Consider the following 13,912-nt stretch of genomic DNA (forward strand, 5'->3'; position numbering starts at 1 on the left):
GTTCCATGAGGGAGAGGAAGGATCTGCACCTTTGCTGTTCCAGAGACTCTTGTTTTTTCAGAGGAGCAATCACTGCATGTGTAGTACAGCAGACCCATGGGCTCCCACATCTCAGCACGTTAACAGCTGACTAGTTCATTATTAGAGAGTCTGGTCCAGCTGAACTCCTCCCTTCCTGTCCTCTGCCTTCCAGATAGAGGGAGAGTTCCCTATGGAGAAGTCTCTCACCTACAGCAAAGGAGAGCAAAGGGTTTGTCATTTTTGGTGGGAACAGGAGCCACTACAACCTCTCACTGAAATTGCTTTTCTTCACCCAGCTTTCATCAGAAGCATCCTGACAGCTTGTTACCCTCATTGCATCCCACAAGCTCACCCCCACTGTCTCCAGGTGCATGACAAGCCTGTTCCTGCCTAAACACCACTCCTGGGCAACTGGCTTCTTTCTCTTCCATTCCTTTATCCTCCAAGGCTTTGCTGTGTGCATGGAAGACAGGACAGATGTCCAGGCTGCTGCAGTCCGGGGTGCCCTGAGGGACAGGAATTGCAGGATGAGGTAAGGCAGGAGGAAGTGGGTGCTCAATGCTGAAGAGAAGGACAGCTGTGGCTGCTCCCAGGATCTGGAGCAAGTTAATTGATATATACCAGAGTTGGACCGGAAGGAAAGCTGGGCACTCACAGCCAAGAGAGCTGAACTGCTTTGGAAGAAGCCCTGGCCTTTGTTGGGCAATCTCTATGGAAGACACTCACTGTGCTCCAAGAGCAAAAGGCAAATTAGGGATAAGTAAACGCACACCCCCTCACTCAGTCATGCACAGCCCAAAACACAGCTCAGCACAGCCCTCCAGCTTCCCACCTCCCAAAAAACAGCCTCCAACAGCCAGCCCGCAGCTCATCCTGTGCAGCTGCCCCTGAGGAGCTCAGTGTGAGAAACAGCAAGATTCCAGCCTTTCCAGGGCTCGGGGAAGTCCAATGCACATACCATCTTGTACAGCCAGGGCCTGTAACTCCCAGTGCCTGACAGTCTTTGAGACCTCAGGGGAGGGTCAGCAGCAACTGGGACCCCAAGCTTTCTTTACAAGGCAACATTAAATACACAGCCAACTGCTCAGTAAATAAAAACTGCAAACCCTTTATTTGGAACATTTACAACAGTCAGCAATACAACCTTGCACTTCTTTGGACTCTTGCAGTTATAATTCAATAAAAGAAAACTCCAGTTGGTTCCTGCCACCCATAAGTTCAGCCAAATCCTAGCCTGTCACACAAGTAGCAACTCAGACCCAGCCAGGACTTCCTCTGTTGCTATGTAGTAGCTCAGGATGCTCTGTTACAGAAAGGATCTGGAAACAGGGAAAAAGAAAGGTATAAGCCTTCAGAAAAATATAAAACACTCCTCCTTGCTGCTCCTCAAGCCTTTAATGTCCTCAGTCACTGCAAGCTTCTTACTGCAAAGGGAACGTCAAACACACCAGGACAGCTACTTTCCTCATCCCTTCCCTAGAAAACTCAGCCCCCCCAAGCCTCATTTATACAACTTCGTGCCCTCATGCACCTGTGAGGACAGGTTAATTGGAGCCACAAGCTTAACCTCCTTCTCTCCTGCAGATGGGACAGTTCAGTTTACTTTGTCCTCCTCGTTTCCCAAACAGTCAGAGGTGGCCCAGGGAACTGTCTTTGAGATGCACTTTAAAGCCTTTGTGGGTTACTGATACTGGAAGATCTGGGAAGCCCTGTATTTTTCCACTTTATGTAAAAAGCTTCATAAGGCTTAGAGAGAATTACTGAGCAAGAGAACTCCTCTGAGCCACACATGCACCCAAACCACCTATACATTAAGCTTCCCTTTTTACATGTGCTGACACATCCACAAAATTACAGATTTAATTAACAAACATCACTGCTGTGCCCTTCCAGATGATAGAAACCCCCTCTGTGTATGCACACGCAAAACCCTTGTGCACACCCTTGTGTGCAAATGATCTGTGCTCCATTTGTGTTTGGCTTGGCTGCACAGCCTGCTCTCCGTGGGCTCAGCCAGGAGATATCCAGGCTAAGATAAACACCAGGCAGCTGCTGGAAGCCAGGGATACTTTGGTGATTAACAGCTGTGTGGGGTTTACAAATGAGCCCTCCAGAACAGCCTGTGTCATTTCAGCTTTCTGTTTGTCAGGAGAAGGCTGGGAGAGATCAGAGGACATTGTCTGTGAAAATCACAGGTGGGAAACCTGATGAGGAGAAGCTGTTGCCTAAAATCCTGTCCCTTTCCTAGCACTCTGGCTTTGCCCAGCACCTCATGTGTAGCCACAACTGTGAATGTGATTATTTCAAGGTTACTTGAATCTAGTAAGCTCTTTAGAGAGTGGCCAAAGGAGGGCAACAAAGATGGTCAAGGGCCTTGAGGGGAAGGGGTGTGAGGAGCAATTGAGGGGCACTTCAGCTTCAAGGAGACTGAGGGGAGACCTCATTGCAGTTAAGTTTTCCATGGGAGGGGCAGGCACTGAGCTCTACTCTGTGGGGACCAGGGACAGGACCCCAGGGAATGGCCTGAAGTTGTGTCAGGGGAGGTTTAGGTTGGAGATTAGAAAAATTTCTTCCCCCAGAGGGTGGTTGGGCACTGAACAGGCTCCCCAGGGCAGTGGTCATGGCCGCAAGGCTGACAGAGCTCAAGGAGCATTTAGATGATTCTCTGGGCCACAGGGTGTGACTCTTGGGGATGGTCCTGTGAAGGGACAAAAGTTGAATTCGATGATCCTTGTGGGTCCCTTCCAACTCAGCATATTCTGTGATTTTGTGAATCCATGAACGAATAGCAAAAAGCTTCTGGAGCAGCCTGTTCTCTCCTGGTTTAACATAACGAAATATTTCAGAAAAAGGTCCTATAAGTGTTCCATTTGTGGCTCTTGACAAATGGGCTCTTCCAGTGTGGACAAGCAGCAAGTGACAGGCTTGTCCTGGAAGAGGAGAACCTGGGAAAAGGAGATGGACCTGGGCTTTAGAATAAGAATGGAGCTTATGGGGATATATGGGGAAGATATATGGGGAATATGTGGGAAAGACAAAAAACAATATTATTACCCCTTCATACCAAGAAGGAACAGGATCATAGATTCCCAGAATGGTTTGTGTTGGAGGGACCTTAAAGATAACATAGTTCTACCCCCCTGCCATGGGCAGGGACACCTTGCTCAAAGCCCCGTCCAGCCTGGCCTTGGACACATCTTAGGCCTTGATGCCTAATGACTGTAGCTGATCATGTCTGAAGAGCACTAGGAAATTCCCAGTCTGACTTTGCCACAGCTAAGGCAGGACTGCTGAATGGAAACCCATCTCAGCAGCCCAGGATGCCTTATGCACCATTCCAGAGCCAAAGATGTTTTGATGGAGAAAAGAGGTGAGAAGTGAAAGTTGTTCACAATGCGACTGTAAAAACAAAGTCTGGGGATTAGTTAATAATGTGTGGCCTGAGAAAACACATCTCCCCATAAAGACCCTGGTTCAAATGAACTGGGGCTGTTATTAAAACCCACCATCTGCATGTCTGTTTTCCACTGGGTCTAGTGTGAATTTAAAGGGAGAAATAGTCCTCTCAATATCATCCTTCAGGGCACTTTGAAATCCAGATATGGCTGAAATATGCTGTGGCTTGGACTCATCCCTGCATCCCGTTTATATTGAAACTAAATGTAGAGAGCTGCAAGCCCTCAAGCTTTTATCTAGGAAGCCTTTGTTGAAGGCAACAGCTCCTTGTCTTCAAAATGCTGAAGGATCTAGATCTGGATCTCTACTCCTCCTTTCCCTCTTCCCCACTCCCAGCTCTCTCCCTGCCCCACACCTGCAAAACCAGGTCTAGTACTAACCCACCTGAGCTCAGGGGGAGTGGAGGCCTCCCTGGCTTGGCTCAAGTTGCCCTTTCATGCCTGATTGCAGCTTATCAAGGACCAAAGTCTAATAATGGAAAAGGGAGAGCTCCCTCTGACAGCTTAACTGATGGGTGTAATTAGGGACTGGCCCACACAGCTTTTCATTAGTGCACAGCACAGCATAGGCATTATTATGGCTGTTGTGGAGGAGTCCAGGAAAATGGCATCTCCCCCAGCCTGCAGGGAAAAGGGGAACAGAGAGGCATGGTACAACCACAGTGCTCTCTGTCCTCTTAGGGATTCATAGCTGGCTATCAGGGTGTGTTTCCAGTGCATCCTGGGTACATCCAAGCACATTTTGGTTTCATTGCATGTGGTACATTTTGAATTTTTTAAACTTCTGCAGCACTCTGGTCACCAGTGTCTGAGTCTCTGAGTCTGGAGTCTGTGCTTCCTTCTCTCCAGACACTTCCTTCTCTCTAGAAGAGCCTGACCCTCTCTTTCCTGAGCCCACAGGTGGCTGGTTTTGGCTGTGTTTCCCTCTCCTCCCCTCCTGAGTGCTGAGATGTCCTCCCTCAGTTGTCGCTGCTGGGTACCTGAGGTGTCTATATCACTTCCCCTGCTTTCCTTCCTGAAATATTATAAATATTTTCTTACATAGCAAAACATAGCCATACTAAGAAATACACTACTTTTCTAGGTAGAAACAAAGTCCCTTGTCTCCCTTCCTCCCTCTGCCTTTCCAAGCAGAACTGGGTTCTCTCTCCTATGTTTCAAACAAGATTTGGGATTTGTTAGTTTGATTCTGCAGCTTCAAGCTTTCTTACTCCTGGGCGATGCTCTTCTCGTGGCTGCTTTATAGAAGAACTTGTGATTCTAAATGGCAAAGTGAAGGAAAAGGAAGTAAACTGGATATTGTGCCAGAATCACTTCTGGCACTCCTCCCATTTCTATTTTCCCTTACTTCATAAAGCTGGAATAAATCAAAGTGAGCAACACACCAGTGAACTGATGAAAGGGTAGCAGAATCAGCACTCTGGTCCCTTGTACTGGTATAAAAAAGGTGTACTCCCAGTTTGCCTGAATTACAAGTGATGGGGAAGGAGAATAGCCCTGGAGTGTTTATTAGCAGTCATAACCTTAATCAAATAACACTCAAGGATATGTAAAGGAATCTGTTCCACTGCAGCCTCCCAAGCCAAATAAAGGAGTAAATGGGACTTCTATCAAAAATCCCTTTTAAAACTCATGCATGTTGGGCTCTTAAAAAAAAAATAAATAAAAAAATTTCTCCCAATGTCTTGGGGAACAGCCAAAGCTCCAGAGGAGCCACCCTGGATGAAGCCAGAGCGCCAAAGACTCAGGCTCTGTGGGAACCATCTCTAGCACTGGAGAGAAGTGATGGGCCAGGGTGATCTTGCCTGCTTGGAGGAGGATGTAGAGGATGAAAAGGATGCTCTCCAGAAACATCAAGGTCAGGTTGGACAGGGCTTGGAGCAACCTGTCCCTGCCCAAGGCAGGGTGTTGGAATGAGGTGATCTTTAAGGGCCTTTCCAGCCCAAAAAATTCCAGGATTCCATGATTATATGATCACTGGCCTTACAGGCATCTCCTAGCTCAGAGATCTCCATCTGCCCATTTCACTTTGCATGGCAGGAGCCTCATTCACTCCCTCTCCCCGTCTGTGGGGATGCTTCAGTCCGGGTTTATATTATTATGTAGAATTACTTGGGGGGAAAAAAAGGAAAGAAAAGAAACAGACTCTGTGTAATAGAGATACATTAGTAAATAGTCACTGCCCTAATCCCCTCTGACAATGAAAGATATCCAACCAGAAAATGTTCGAGCCTGTAACTCAATCTGAAATTTAAGCACAAGGAAGTCATGTCAAAAGGGGACTTGGGTTCCCATAAAAGCCTCTTTGCTTCCAGACCCTGGGCCCCTTAGCCAAAAAAACAGAGCAAACTTCCAGACATAACATCTGAGAAGTGCAGGCCTCACAAAGGGAGTCTCTAACCTCCGACAGAGAGACAACCACCAGGAAAACAAGTGGAGCAAAGGAAGCCTTTGAGCCCAGATAAAGGACCTGCCACAGAACAGGGGCACGGTTTCCATCAGAGATCAAGCAGGCGGTGGTACACTACCCCAGGAGGGCTGGCGAAAGCCTTCTCAGGGGAGTAATTCCAAACCAGACTGGATAAAGCCCTGGAGAAAATTTGTGGCTGGAGTCTGTTCTCCTTCACTGAAGAATGACAGAAGAAACTGGCTTGGTGTAGGAAGAGGAGCCCCTGGGCAGAGAGAGGGGGATTAAATAACCTAATTGTGGTTTCAGTTCTCTAGCTCCATCACTTCTATCCCACTAAGGACACGCAGAGTGTGAGGTCCCCCAGCATGGCATGGGCAGGGCTGAAAATCCTCCTGAAAGCAGCACATGTCACCGGGGGAGGGGAAGGCACCTCCATTGGAGAGATTGTGAGGACACCTCTGTGTGAGGGCACCTCTGTGTGAGGGCACCTGAGATGAACACCTCCTCTGCAGTCAGTGATGATACCAAAAAGAAGGATTATGGGCCAAATTTCAGGCTACTTTTAAGAGTAGAAGACCAGCCCATGACCCAGCCTTTGGTTTTTCAGCAAAGGAAGAGAACCCCTAGGACAGCATCATCTTTTCCAGGACTGGCAGCCATACTGCTCCATTCCATGTCTCCACTCACTTTGCCTTGCCTGCCTGACCTCAGCAGCTTCTCATGGACTGCCAGAAACCTAGATCCTATTCTTCCAGCCATGAAGCACCTGCCCAGAGTGTTTCAGAGTCCCCCCTTACAGCAATGTCCCACAGTCCATCAGAAAGATCCCTTGGGGGTGCAATTATTGCTCTAGAGGAACCCCAAACCTAAAAAAAGAAGAACTGCCTCCGTAGCACACACAGAAATTTTCCTCCACAGTCAAGCCACAGGACTAGGGACTGTGAGGGGATGTGGGAACAGCATCATTCAATGAGAACAGGTAACTTAGAATCCCAGAATGGTTTGGGTTGGAAGGGACCTTAAAGTTCATCTCACTCCAACCCCTGCCATGGGCAGGGACACCTTCCACTATCCCAGGTTGCTCCAAGCCTCATCCAACCTGGCCTTGGACACGTCCAGGGATGGGGCAGCCACAGGTTTTCTGGGCAATCTCTGCCAGGGCCTCACCACTCACAGGGAAGGACTTCCTCCTAATAGCTAAACTTGCTAATACCGGAACTTGTTAATACCGAATTTGCTCACCTTGGTTTCTCCTGTTATCTCAAATTTCATGGTCTCTGTTTAGCTCAGACCCCCACCAATGCAGGATGAGTTACTGGAGCACCAGCTTGTGCTCCCAGTGCCTCCATGGCCCTAACAGGTCCTGCATCTGTACTGCTGGCACACTGCACCCTCTGCCTACACAGAAAGCAGCATCACCCTGATGAAAAAGGAATGTCTAGAGGAAAGTGTTGGGAAAACAAGGAGCAGCCTGCAGAGAACAAAAGCTCCTCAACTGCAGGACTCCAGAGTGTGCCAGGAGCAGTGCTGGCTGCACTTCACCCCTCTTTATCCCAAGCCTCCAGACACAAGACTCCACTGGTGTTGAATTCCCACCGCATGTGACAGGATCTCTCCCCTCATACACCAGGAAGTCCCTCTCTGCTTGTTGGGAATTTTCCAATATGATGGTTTCTCATCGGAAAATACCAGTACACTGAAATCAAAACCTGTGGTGGGAATGTACCAGTTGCAGGGAATCTTTCATGGGAAACTTTTCCTCAAGCCCAGGCTGGAACTTCCCCCTTGAGAAGTGTGAACAAGGGCTCTCTGCATCCCACATCCCCATCCCCTGGCAGAGCTGGTGGTCCCCTGGGATGGGGACACTCCCACCCCTCTCTGTATTTCCTTCTCCTCTTCTCCCCACCCCAGGACCCTTCACTGGGAGGCTCACGGCTCTGCAGACTGATTTTATCCTTTATAGATGCTGTAACCCCCAGGGACACAGACCCTTCACCCTGCAGGCAGGACGTTATTTCGGAACATGGGAAGTGCAGGGGGGATGCGAAGCCACACTTGTTTCTCTTCAAGATAACTTGTCCACCAAATTTTCCTGAGAAAAACTGAGCAGAGCCTTGGGATCACCCTGAAGGAAACAGGCTCAAATCTGGGAGAAGCTCCCATCCAGGAACTGGGCTCTGGCCTGCACAGAGCTTGCAGGATGCTGTGGTGGCAGAAGGTTCACGAGTGTCCCCTGTCAACAGTGGCTTTCCCTTTTCCCTCGCAGGATTTGCGGTGGCTGAGACAACAGCACCATCTTGTGCCTCTGCTTGGTCTGGGGAAAGATTTTAGTGACAATCACAAAGCTCCCTCTCGTGGATCCTGCAGCCAGCAGGTCACACCAGCCTAGATGCTCCTCTGCACATCCAAAGTTGCACATCAAGGCCAGGTTGGATCCCCATGGCAGGTGGTGGAACGAGATGAGGTTTAAGGTCCCTTCCAACCCAAACCATTCTGGGATTCCATGATCCCTTGAATTGGAAAGTTCAGAGCAGGTGTGAGGGCAAACCACACCTTGCACTTTGCCTGCTCTCCAAATCAAAGTGAAGAAACCACTCCTGGGCATGGCAGGATGTGGCATGTTCATGCCCTAATCAACCACAACACCTGGAGTTCCACACAAGGACATTGTGCAGGCAAAGGTTTATCCTGTGGGTGGGGAAGTCTGTATCTGACAGCTCAAACCTGCCCCTGAGGATTACAGCACATTATTTTAGGAGCTACCAGGTGTCACTAATTTTGTTCCCCAAAAAAATCTGAAGGGTTTGGGTCCTTCTAGAGGTGTTTGAAGACAAGGGAGGTATCTCCACCCATGATCTGCAGAGCTGGGGGCCCACAGGCACTCATGTGACAGGCAGCATAACTTAAACTGACAACTTTTTTGGAAGTTTAAGGTTGTTGCAGGAGGATGCTCCCTGCAAACACTGTCGGTGCCTGCCAGGCTTTCCAGGGTCAGAGCTGGCACTTTAACTGGATTCGGCGCAGCACCAGGGGTTATTTGCTCATACAAAAGTGTCCCTAGTCTTTCCCAAGTCATTTCTACCCCTACTGCAACCATTTTCTAATTTCACATCGTGATGAAATCGGGTCCTTCTGAAGTTTTTCCCCCAGAAGGATCAAGATTGCAAAATCTCTCAGTGCCATCTCATCTGCCAGTGTTTGTGCTGCACTCCAGGCTAAACACAGCTTCTGCCAAGCAGAAGAGAGAAACTTTTTCTTAGTACAATACAATCCACAGACCAAACATAAAGAGCTTTTAAAAGGGTATTAGTAGCTTTAGAGGGAACTTTAGCTCTGTGTTTGCCACCTGAGTGAAGCAATGACTGTAGCCCTGCTCTCTCATGCTGATCTCACACCCTGATGTCTCAAGGTACCTGATGTGTCCTCCTCTCTCCCACCCACAGAATCTTCCTCTCAAGACACAATAAAGAAGTGCAGATTTCACACAGAATCACAGAACCACTGAACTTGGAAAAGACCTTCAAAGATCAAGTCCAAACACCAACCCAGCACCACCATAACTACCTCTAAACCATCAAGGGCCACATCCAGAAGCCTTTTGAAGACTTCCAGAGACTGATTCCATCACCTCTCTGGGCAACTTATTCCAAGTTCAGCCTTCCCCACGTCCCTCACCATGCACGCTGAACCTTCCAGGGAATATCAGGCCTGCCAGCCTTGTTGTTGTTCACTATCGATGAGATAATGTCTCTTAAATCTGGATCCCTGACACAAGAGTGTCCAACCTCCTTTTGCCTGTGGCTGCGTTCCAGTTTCAGGACAGAAATGACCAGGAGAAATATGAGAAGTTAGTGACATTCTTGGCTTGGGAATCGTCAGCCTGGCATGGAAAGGAATGTGATCAGAAAGAGACATTGCTGTGGTTATTTTCAAGGCCTTGCTGTGTGAAGTGCTTTCATCCATGCTGTTCTAAAGTGGCTTTTGGGCTCCAGGTGAACCTTAGGGGTAGAACAGGTTATTTTCTTTTGGGTCAAGAACAACCTTTAAAAAGGAATTGCAGCACATTGTGGCTATTTATACCTTGGATGCTGTTTACCTCAAGATGGACAGGAATGTATCCTGCTTTTCCAGGCAGGTGCTGGCAGGAATATTGCCAAGTAACATTGTGCCTGCCTTGAGGGATAGGGGGCGTTTCAGATGGGGCTGCTTTGGAGATGCACATGAATCTGGGATAAAGCTCCTGGAACATGCAAGGATGTGTTTGAGCTGAAGTGTGTTGGGAGTGACAGCCATAAAAGCTAGTTTATTAGAATTCACTTGCACGGACAAAAGGAAAAGCTTAATGGAGCTTGATGGAGTGTCGGGAGCCCAGAGCAGCCTTGGTTCAATAAAAGCACATTGGCTTTTGAGATAGTGATGAAGTGCAGCCCTGGGAAGGCTCCTCACATGCCAGGAGAGCTCCAGGCGCTTTGTCTTCATCACTTTGTCACAAAAGAAGCAACAAGAAACAATCTGCGTCCTCTTAGCATTACTCAATTGTTCCAATGGCAACTTCCTCTGCCAAGGCCCCATCCAGAGGAGCAGGTGAGGCAATCTGGGTGAGAAATAAAGCATGCTGTTTGTGCTGGTGGCTGGAGCACGCGCATGGTGGTGGTGAGGGAGGAATACAAGAATTTTTATTGGCCTAATTACTCAAAAATGTGAGTGAAATTTGAAATCCCCACCGGCACAGGAGCACACGCTTGTCACACAGACAAATTCTCCAGTGGCCCCGACTATACAGGAGGCAGATAAGCATCAGAGCATCTGTGGAGGAGACTACCCAGAGCTAATGCTCTAAAAGGGACTGCAAACATGAGCAAACTAGAGAATATGTTGCAGACAGAGCATCCAGCAGCATTTTTTGCAACAAACATGTCACGACTGCCATCAGATGGAGGCCACTCGCTGGCAGCAAGAGGGGAGGTCAGCACCATGTGTCCTGCATGCTGTACTAGCCAGACATGGAGAGGATGAGCCCCCAACCTCATAACCTGATATTAATTAACACCAGCTCAGCTTCCACAGCTCTTTCTCCCCATCCTGTACTGCAAGAGCTCCCGAGGCACATAGGAATGGCATTACTTACAGAATCCTAGAACAGTTTGGGTTGGAAGGGACCTTAAAGATCACTTCATTCATCCCTCTGCCATGGGTAGGGACACTTTCCACCAGGCCAGGTGAGGGGAATTCTAGTCCTTCTAGTGGAATTCTAGTGGATTTCTCCAAGAGAAGCAGCTCATAGCTGCCCCCACATGGATGTCACCACCTCACAGCCATCAAGTGAAGCTATTAAATACCAAGCACTTCCCATGAGGCTGACATTTTTAATCCCCACTCTGCATTCTCTTTTCACACACTGGTGACTGAGGCCTTTCCCCACTGTGAGGGCTTTCCCTTCTTCCCCATTTCTCCAGCCTTATTGCTCCCTCCCACTCGCAGCTGAGAATTAAAAGACATAATAAAGAGCCCTTGAACCGGACGGCGGGGTGGGGGGGTTGAAAAAAAAAATCAGGTCCGTTGTTTGAGGCAGGGATTCATCTGCCTCTCCCTGTGGAGATGAAGAGGCCCTTTCACCCCAGCAACCAGAAGGTTGAAGCTGGATATGTGCTCACCAGTGTGGATGTGGCTGGGAGCTGGCAGCCCAGGGGCTGACAGCAGTGACATTTCTACCTCAGATTAGCGGGGATGGTGCAAAAACGCATTAGAGTTGCTGGGGAGACTGTCCCTTCATAAGGCTGCACGCCTGGGAGTGGGCTGGGGTAGCTATGAAACGGGGCCACAGCGTGGCTTCAACCCTCTTTGCAGATTAAGGTTAATCAGAGCCTCACCAGCCCATCGTGCTCTCCCAGCAGAGTCCAGACCAGCTGGAGGTGGGAGACCAGTGCTTCCAATATCCCCACCCAGTGCCCCTGCTTTGTTCTCTGCTTCTGCCCAGTGACTTTCATTACAAATATCCTGTTATTATGGATGGAGAGAGAGGGGGGAGAGGGCCCACACAAAGAGAAAGAAAAGGCTGCCTGCTAGAAACCCAGTAATTACAGGGCTTTGGCTTTCCTGGAGGAGGATTCATACTGATTCGACATGGCTGTGGTTCACACGTACAGCTCCCTCTGGGGGCAGGCTCCTGGTTTGATTTCATTATCAGCTGGCAGGGGAACTTTTGCCCCCAAATGAGTTCCCAAAAGGGGATAGTTGCACTTTTATTAGTTGCTTTGAAAGCAGTTTTGCTGTTGCCCCCAGAAGCCTCCATGTTCGCTTGGCCACAGGATGGGAGAGCACAAGTGCCACGAGTTGGGCTGTCAGACCAGCCTTGTTATGGTCAAAATGTATGGAAATACTTCTTATAGAATCCCAGACTGGTTTGGGTTGGAAGGGACCTTCAAGATCATCTTGTTCCAGCCCCCTGCCATGGGCAGGGACACCTTCCACTAGATCAGGTTGCTCCAAGCCCTGTCCAACCTGGCCTTGGACACTTCCACGGATGGGAATCCACATCTCTCTGGTCTGTTATTGATATGCAGTCACCACTTATTTTAGCAAAATCTGGTTGAATCAACCTTTCAAATCTCTCCTAACCCCACACATGTGAAGACACTGTTCTCACATTGCTTATAAAGATAAATCAAATCTCTGTTTGTCCTTTTACAAGGCAGGTAAAACATAATTCAGGTATAAATGTGTGCAGGTAAAGTCTGGCAGGACCCAAATTTGACCTTTCTGTATTCATTCTTAAGTGTTGCATGATTTTTTTCAGTTCAAGCTCAGCACCCAGAACATTCACTGTCAGGACTTCTGCACAGCTCTGGGTCAAGTACCAACCCCATTTTACACCTGGGTGAAACAATGGCTCAGATTAACCAGGCCAAGTTCATGCTGGAAATCTGAGAAAAGAACAACCCAAACTGCCTCTTCCCTGCTCAAAAAGCATGTTAGACACCCTCTCCCCCTCCCTAATGCATCTTTACATATTGTACACAAACCTGAAAAGGGGCCTGTTTGGGGTAATTTTACACCATTCCTCTGGGAAATGTATTTCAGAGCTGGTTTTTCATCTCCCCTGGTGATTTGCCAACAACTCTAGGACATTTGTAGGACACCTCACAGCAGCAGAGCTGATGATGAGACAGAAAACTCAACAGGAAAGATGTTTCTGCCATTAGCACATGGACCTTTAGGCAAGTTACCTCAATCCTTTGTGGTTTTATGATGTGCGCAAGACAAGAACCAGCACATCAATTCACTGCAGTCTCAGGGGGAGTATAGTCATTGGATGACAAATAGTAAGAAACCTCCTGTCATGGACAGTGCCCCAAAGTATCAGAAGTCACTTCAATCCCTGTAAGCTCACAAACTCCACATATACCTGTGTGCTTCCAGGTGTCCGGATCCATTAGTCTTGGAACGAATGCAAAGTGCAGAGTTGGACTGAAGTTTGGGTTTCAGGCAACTCCAATCCGCTACTAAAAAATCGTAGAATGGTTTGGGTTGGAAGGGATGTTAAAGCCCATCTCATTCCACTCCCTGCCATGGGCAGGGACACCTTCCCCTAGACTAAGGTGGAGGTCGCTTCAAGTCCTGTCCCAGCTGGCCTTGAACACTTCCAGGCATGGGGCAGCCACAGCTTCTCTGAGCAACCTGTGCCAGGGCCTCCCCCCCCCTCACAGGGAAGAATTTCTTCCCTCTATCCAATCTAAATCTACCCTTCTTCGGCTTAAGACCAATCCCCCTTGTCCTTTCCCTATCCTTGTAAAAAGCCCCTCTTCAGTCTTCTTCTGAAATCACTTAGGTGAGCATTGGAACTGAGTCCCAGGTTTATGGTTTGGCTCCTCGTAAAGACAGGCCCACTCACAAAACTCAGCCCCAAGCTCAGCATTTGGTTTCCAAACATGCTGAACGTTGCTTTGGTTCCCTCTCTTAATTCCCATCATCTTTCTCTTCCTCTCTTTATTTACTTCTTAATTTCCCTGGGTCTTAATTTCCTGCC

The sequence above is a fragment of the Lepidothrix coronata genome, unplaced genomic scaffold, assembly GCF_001604755.1.
Source record: "Lepidothrix coronata isolate B3197 unplaced genomic scaffold, Lepidothrix_coronata-1.0 Scaffold27, whole genome shotgun sequence".
Lineage (NCBI taxonomy): Eukaryota > Metazoa > Chordata > Aves > Passeriformes > Pipridae > Lepidothrix > Lepidothrix coronata.